Below are 7,895 nucleotides of genomic sequence, written 5' to 3'. Positions count from 1 at the left end.
ATTAAATTGCATCTGGGCCAGCAGTGATAGCTCTGGAGACGGTGGGAGCAGCCGGGACAAGAAGTGCAGGGTCTAGACCCAGGGGCATTCATGCATTCAGTACTATTGGCCTCTGAAGAGCCCAGAAAAAGTCCCTCAAAAGTGACCCAGGGTGGGCAATGGTGTACCCAAGGACGTGTGCGAGAGGCAAGTTGTAAGGTGCTCAGTCATGGGCAAAGGCACTTGGGCTGGAAAGCAGGGCAGCCCGAGTTGCACTGTGAGGTGCATCACAACACAAGGATCCCCGAGACCCATGTTCAAGATGCAGCTCCACCCCCGAGTGGCTGAGAGACCTTGGGCAAGTCACTTCACCTCTGTCTCAGGCGAGTCTCTGCCAGAAATGGACGGGCCAATCTAAAGGAGGGAAAACAATGAGCCACGGGACTATTGGGGGGACTCCAACAAAGGGACTATTTTCAAAGCTGAGGACAGGGCTGAGGGAAGCAACGAGGGATGACCAGCAGCACATGCAGCTGGGACCATGCCCAAGGCAGGAGACCAGGGCCCAAATGGGGACCCAACAAGATCTAGAGCTACAAGAAAGGACCGCCAAACAGGAGCCAGGGTTTTCGGTGGAGGAATCGACTCACTGCTGCCTAACTGAGACCAGGAAGGAAGGGAGATGTGGGGTGAACACCCCCTCTTTCTCCTGAGGCTTTCCCTCAAGTCTCCTGCCAGTAGCTCCCAGTACAGTAGGAAGCTGGAGGCCAGGGCAGCAGAGCTGCTGCAGCCTCTGGGACACAGAGTCGGGCGGAGAAAGCCTGAAAGTGGGCCTGGGGGAGTAAACAGAGAATGTCCAGCACGCCCTCTCTGAAAACATTTTCACATCCAAAAAAGAGGCAGCAATCTCTGTCCTGCTTAACTCCAAGGAGGCTGCAAGGGTCTGGCAGGAGGTACAAGCTCCAGAGGAGAGGGACTGGGTGACCTTTGAAGTCCCTTCCAGCTCTCAGAGCCTAGGAATGTCAGCAAATAAAATCACCCGAAGGAAGGGCTGAGCAGGGCACCTGGAGCAGAAGAGCAAAGCCTGGGGAAGCTCCATCATACAGCCAGCCTGGAGACACAGCTGACGTCAGGCATGAGTTTAAGTGTTCACCACGGTTGGAACTTACTTCCCTTAGGGGACAATGGGTATATGGGAAAGGCGTGGCTAGAAGACCCAGATTCAAATGCTGGCTTTGCCTTGTATTAGTTGGGTAAAGAAAGGCATTAAAATCCTTCTATCTTACCACCTTGAAGTGTAAAAATGGGAATACACTCTCACAGGCTTGTTATAAGGATTAAATTCAAGGAGCTGATGTGTCAGTGCCTGGCATACAGTGTGTTCTCATTAACTAGGGCTCTTTCCTTTCTTGGAGACCCAGGACATGGAAAGAAATGACACAGACATGATGAGAAGTGAAAATAACAGTGAAAAAGCAAGTGAGCTCAGGGCATTTCATGAGATGGGTTGCCTACAAAACAAGTCTCTCTAACAAAAGGCTGGGGAAGGTCCCCAAGAAACCCAGAAATGCTGTAAGACAAGTAACATGAGACCGTGGAGTGACCCGATGAGAATGTCCAGAGATGACTCAGCCTCAGGGCAGAACAGGGCTGTCCGTGGTCCAAAGCACGTACCAGCCAAAGCCCCAGGTGCCTCTGGCCTGGCTTGTCAAGGCTTGGTGAGCGCATACTTCCTCAAAGGGCACCAGGGGCTTCCGGGTGCCTGGTGGCTGGGACGGGCATGCAGGGCAAACCCTTGAGCATGTGCTCTCCACTGGGCGAGGGGCTGGCTTCCCATCAGCTGACTGAGCGACATGAATCGAATACCGAGGAAGCAGCTCCGGATGCAGAGCCAGTAATTCTGGATTCAGTTCCAGCTCTGCCACTAGTTGCAGCTTCTCTTTGAGTCCCCTGAGTCTCCTTCTCTCATCGGCAGGAGTGAAGATAATCTCCACTTCAAAGAGTTTCCATGAGGGCTCAGAATGGAAAAGCACACGCACCCAAGGGTGCGGTGTGATCAAACAGCAGTGCCGCTTGCATGCTCAGGGCTCCCCCCGAGGCTACCGCTCCACAGCAGAGAAGCAGAGCAGAGAAATGACTTCCCATCAAAGGCAGAGAGGAAGGGCTGACTCTTACCAGCCCCAGAGTAGGAAGGAGCACATGTTGATTGGGATTGAAAACACCCATCCAGGCCCCAAAACCCTGAGTGCTGAGGGCATGGGGGTTTGGGGTGGTACTAGTAAGGCAGGCTGCTTAGGCAGAAGTGACCTCCATAGGAACTAATTCACCGAGACTGTGCTCACAGCAGACCGGATCGCTACAGATGCTGACATTTCCTGGCAGGTCCCTGGGAGGGCCGTCCCAGTGAAACTCAGTAGTGAGATCCACGACTGGGAATGACAGAAGCTAGAAGCAGAAGAATCTTGCCTGAGTTCTGCAGAGATAACTCCCCCTGTAACTCTCAGGCCTCTCCCCACCCCTGGTGCACTGGAATGCAGTACAAACTGGGTAAGATTCTCGCTGCCAAGCGTGGGTTCTCTCATTCCCAGCAAATCTTTCTGTGATCCTTTTAAGAGCTCCAGATATTGGTGATGCGGGTAGCCAACCCATGGAGGCTCTATCTATAAGCTTAATGATCCTGTTTTGCAGGATAGACCAACGAAAGAAGCTCCCTAGTTCCTATTCTTTGTTGGGAAAAAAGTGACATCTTAGGTAAATTGGTTCCTCTCTGGATGTGCTTCCTGAGACTCCAGCTCCCAGCATCCTTCCTGGCCCCCTGCCAGCACTCAGTGGATGTCCATGTGGTCCTTCTCTATGGGGTGCGCTGCCATCCAGATCTAGGAAGACTGACAGTCGCAGTCTAATATTAGGGCCTAACCCATTGGAGAAGGACTTCTGGAACAGCCTGGAACCAGGCCCCAGCACACCTTAAAGGAGAGAAGGCCAGGTGTCCCCAGCCCAGTATCTCCGGAGCTCAGCCCTGTAGTCAGATGGCACAGTCTGGGCTTTCCTCTGTGGACTCCTGGCCCCGCATCCCATGCCCCATCCCTCCTGTTCCAGCGATCCGGACCCAATTGACAAGGTAGATAGCTTTTTCTGCAGTTGCTGAGCATCACAGCTGCTCCAGATGCTAGACCAGGCTCTGGCGGTCCAAAAAGGCCTAAGACATGATTCTTGCTCTCCAAATGGCTATCCTGGGACCTATAAATAGGTCTGTGTGGAAACAGAAGGCATAGGGTTGGGTAAGTTTTGGAAGACGGACAGGAGCTGGGCTGTGAAGGATCTTGAATGTCAAGCTAAGGGACTGTCTTTATCATGCACTCAGAAACCAGGAAGGGTCTCTAAGGTTCTCTAGGCTTGGAAGTGATAAGGTCAGATGTGACAATGCAAAGACAGGGAAAACGCCCTGCCTGCTCCCTGACATCACAACTCCACAGCCACCAGAGCAGTGCCGATGGGCATGTCAACCCCTCTGACCCAGAGTCCCAGTGCCAGGCTGGCTTTGTGCTTGCCCTCTCTCTCTCACCTCACCCTAGGCTCCTTACTCTCCTTGCCAGCATGATAAGGGGTTTGAATGGTCTTGCTGAAGGCCCAGAAGTCTCCCAGTCTTCAAAGTGAAACACAAATAAATGTAAGGACGCTGACTTGGGGGCAGATGAGTTGGGTTCTAAAACAAAATATTCTTTTCTGTGAACAGGTCATGACCCCTCTCTGAGCTCGGTTCTGTTTCTGTAGAACAGCCTTGCTCAGTGCTGTGAGTGTACAATGAGATCACAAGGGTCAAGGCAGCTAGTGTGTGGCCTGCAGACCCAGAAAGAGGTCAATTCACGCTTGCAAAATGTGAACCTGCCTAGCAGTTCAGGCTAGGGGCTCTGCGGGAGGAAGCCCAGCGAGGCCCACCCAGCCCGGCAGGAAAATTGTTCCCTAACTGAGAGAACTCACCATTGTTCTGAGACCCTGTCAGGCAGCGCCCTGGCCCCTCTGCTATCTCCTGCGTGGGAGGGGCTGGGGCTCCCTCCAAGGGTTTACAGGCTATTAATAGTTCATGGCTGCAGAGCTGCAGGCCACTGTCCAAGAGGCCCCTCTTTTCCCTTCGCTCCCAGCCACCACGTTGCTCTTTATAACCGCTTAGAGAGAGTTGTGTTGTTTGGGCAAGCTGGTAAGGAAGCCGGCATGAAATCTTTGGAGGAGACCACCACTTCCCCCAAATTGTTGGTTTCCCAGCCCAACAATGTATTTCATCTCTCTGTTTCCAGTAGCAAGGGTGTCTAACCTGAGGCCCGTGGGCTCCATACAGCTCAGGATGGCTATGAGTGCGGCCCAATACAAAATCGGAAATGTAATTAAAACATTATGAGATTTTTTTTTTTGTGATTGCACATCGCAATGTGTTTAATGTGTGGCCCAAGACAACGCTTCTTCTTCCAGTGTGGCCCAGAGATGCCAAAAGTTTGGACACCCTTGCAAGGGAAATGAAATCCTGCCTTTTCTGCTCTGTTTTGGGTTTTTCTTTAGAGTAATTGTCTACAAGTATGAGTTCACATTGTAAGGCACTTTGGTATTTTCTCATTCAGTCCTTATCCTGAGGTAGGGGCTACTTTTATCCCCCTTTTGCAGGTAAGAAAACTGAGGTTATAAAAGCTCATGTGACTCCGCCAGAGCTGCAGGGCCAGCAATGGAATCTCCAGGAGCGAAGCTAGGGCTTCCTCCTCCAAGTCCTGCACTTTTTCTTTCTAATGCCCACACTGCCCCTTGTTTCCCCAAGGAACTCCTTCCAGCGGCTTCTCACAGTTCCTCTCTTAAGTGCACAGGAACAGAGAATTCTAGAGTTTGAAAGGAACTACCGAATTTCCCACACAAGGCAGGAACCCCTCCTACAATATTCCTGGCAGATGGACATTTTATTTTCCAGAAGGGGAGGTGAGGACAACCGACATTAACAAGCCCATGAAGAAGTGTATTATCTAGGCTGCCTTCGCTAACAAAAAAAAAAGGCGGTAAGTTCTGACTTGACTGGCCTAAACCATAAGGAAAATTCATCTAGTAACAAGAATTCCAGGCCTGATGAATTCAGTGGCTCCATGATGTCACTGAGGACCTGGGTTCTTCCAGAACTCAGCTCTGCCATCCTCAGGGGGTCGGCATCTCTCCACATGGGCTTGAGAGAGCTGCCTCTGTTCCAGGCTTCACAGGCGGCCTCAACGATAGCCAGTAGGAAAGAAACGGGGTTTGGATTTGTTTTATTTTGTTTTTCCCCATGTGTCTCCTTCCTCTTTTTTAAAGAAAAGCAACCTTTCTTGGCATCCTTTAGTGACATTCTCTCTAGGCTCCTTGGCCAGGACTGAGCCTCTTGGCCAACCCTTAAACCAATCCCAGGCAAAAGGAATGAGATCACCAGAATGACTGGCCTGAAATAGTGAAGATTTATTATGCTTCCCTGAGTCACAGAGAGGAGGCATAAAACCCTAAATACAGCCAGGGATTTGTCGGCAAGAAAAAAGGGGAGAACGGTTTGAGGGGGAGCTGACTTACCATCTCTGATCCTGGTGGATGCTATTTTCTTTGACTTACAGGTGAAAAAAAGAAAACTGAGATTGAGAACAAGATGACTTGAATCCTGGTCTGTTGGACTTTACCCAGCATCTCACTACAATCCCAAAAGTATCTAGACAATGGTTTACTTATGGGTAGTGCTAAACAAACCCACCTAGTTTAATGCAACAAACATTTTGGGGTTGCCTACTATGTGCCAAGCAGTTTCTAGGGAGCTGGGGGTACAAAGAAGAGTAAAGCAGTCTCTACCTTTGAGTTTACAAGCTGGTGTCTTTGGTTATTATTATTATGTATTGTTGTTGCTGTTATTAACTAACATTTACTTAGCACCCAGGATATCCTAGGCACTTGGGGAATATATAATGTTCCTATCAAGAGTCCATATATTTTTTTGTATCCCATTTGGCAGACAAGAAAGTGACACTGAGGTACAAGTAACTTGCCCCAAAGTCTCATGGCTTATGGGTGTCAGACCCAAGAATAAACTCAGGTCACCTAACTCAGAGCCCACCATCTCTGTCAATCTTTTTCTCTGTGCCTCTCACCCTACTGTGTGCGAGCTTACCAATTTAAAAAAAAAAAAAAAAAAAAAAAAGAGGAAAATAACACATATAACTTCAAGCCAGTATGTGGATATGGAAGTCTCAAAAGTTGTTGTCATAATGTTACCAGACAGGGCCTGGCTCTGAGTGGGTCTGCCAAGGGCCAGCCGCAGCCTGTGCGTTCTTGACTTGGTGTAGGAAAGATTTCACAGCACGAGTCCAGGTGACTGTGAGGATACATTTATTAACTCTGGGGACAGTAAAACATGGAAGGGCTTTGCATAGAAAAACAACAGGAGAGCCCAGGCTGGGCTGCCTTATCTCACTGGGAAGTCAGGGAAAAAGGGGCTTTGGGGACAGGCTCAGGGGATTAGTCTGGGATAAGGTGTCAGAGTTTAGGAGAAAGAAGTGTAAGGGAATGGAGCGGGCTGCCCCCCAGAGGGAGAGCTGGAGTTTGATTCTTTGTCTTAAGGCTTTTAGCTCTCTCTTGAAGGTGGGAATTTTAGGGGACGTCTCAGGGGAGGGTCTTTCGGGGTGTCTTTAGTCATTGCTGTTGGTCCTAGTGTCACCCACCTGGTTTTGCTGCTTTTCTGGGCCTGGAACTGAAATATAACTGAGACCTAGATGTTACCTCTAGACAGGTGATCTTATTGCTCTGCCATTGTGTTCAACTATCTGTCTCAGTTTCCCTATTCTACTTGCCAAGGAATTTTCCTAGCTTCTTACTATCCTGTCTCAATAAGACTATTTTTTGTCTCTCCTTATCATCTTTGCTCTATTTGGTGGAGTATTTTGACCTTACTCTACCAAGAGATGCAAAGTTGAGCAGCTTCATAGTTTTTGTCTGGTATTTTATGTCTCACATTAAGTTTCCAACAATATAATTCAAAGATTAAAATGTCTCATTCCCACCACCCCCCTCAGCTGGAGGCTTATGCTGGGGGAGACCCAGAGTCAGGGAAGCAGAATGCTTCTTTTCTCTTTATTTTTTAGATAATAAATGTTCCTCACGTCAGAATCACTGATGAGTCATTTCTGGAATCCAGCAGTTCCTCCTTTCTGAACATCAGGCCTTGGTTACCACCAGCCTTCTGGTACCCCTAAGCTTTCGGGAGCTGCCTGGGAATGACCTGAAGGGCACACTGTAAGATGCCACAGGTAGAAATGAGAGACATTATTTGGCCAGCTTTGCACAGAAGTGTCCTCGATATGTGGCGGGGTTCAGGATCCCACTGGCTCCACTAAGAACCCCTGCTCCTCTTCTTCACCAGCACAGGCTGCTGGATGTTGTTGAGGTATACTCTGATCAGATTCACCTTCCTCTCCAGCTGAGGACACTTTGTGTCCTAAAACAGATCTGCTGCCATCCTCTTGAGAGCCGAGAATCTGGGGGATAGGCAGTGAGCCATCCAGCTGGCCCAGGAAGCCAAGCCTTCTTTAAAGGAATTCAATAAACATCCCTCCCTGAACCCTAATGAGTCACACTGCAGGTCTCTCAGAGCCCTGGGCCCTCACATCTGGAACTAAACCCCTTGGAGCACATGCTACATCTACACTGATGGCTCTTAGAAAGCTTTCTTATCTCCCTTGCGGGGAAAAGCGAGATGAGCGCCTTCTCAGAACACCTTTGTCTCTGGATTAGTTGCTGGATGATCTGAAAAGCATGTTCTGGGGGATGTAAGAAACGTCCCAACCTGCAGATAATATTTATGAGTTTATATGAGCCCATACTCAAATAAAACTGATGACAATTGCTGGGAAGAAAGGTTTAAAATGCTCCAG

Source organism: Pteronotus mesoamericanus, unplaced genomic scaffold (assembly GCF_021234165.1).
Source record: "Pteronotus mesoamericanus isolate MK-2021 breed Mesoamerican mustached bat unplaced genomic scaffold, CSHL_Meso_final contig_90, whole genome shotgun sequence".
Classification (NCBI taxonomy): Eukaryota; Metazoa; Chordata; class Mammalia; order Chiroptera; family Mormoopidae; genus Pteronotus; species Pteronotus mesoamericanus.
Note: the sequence above shows the minus strand (reverse complement) of the source record.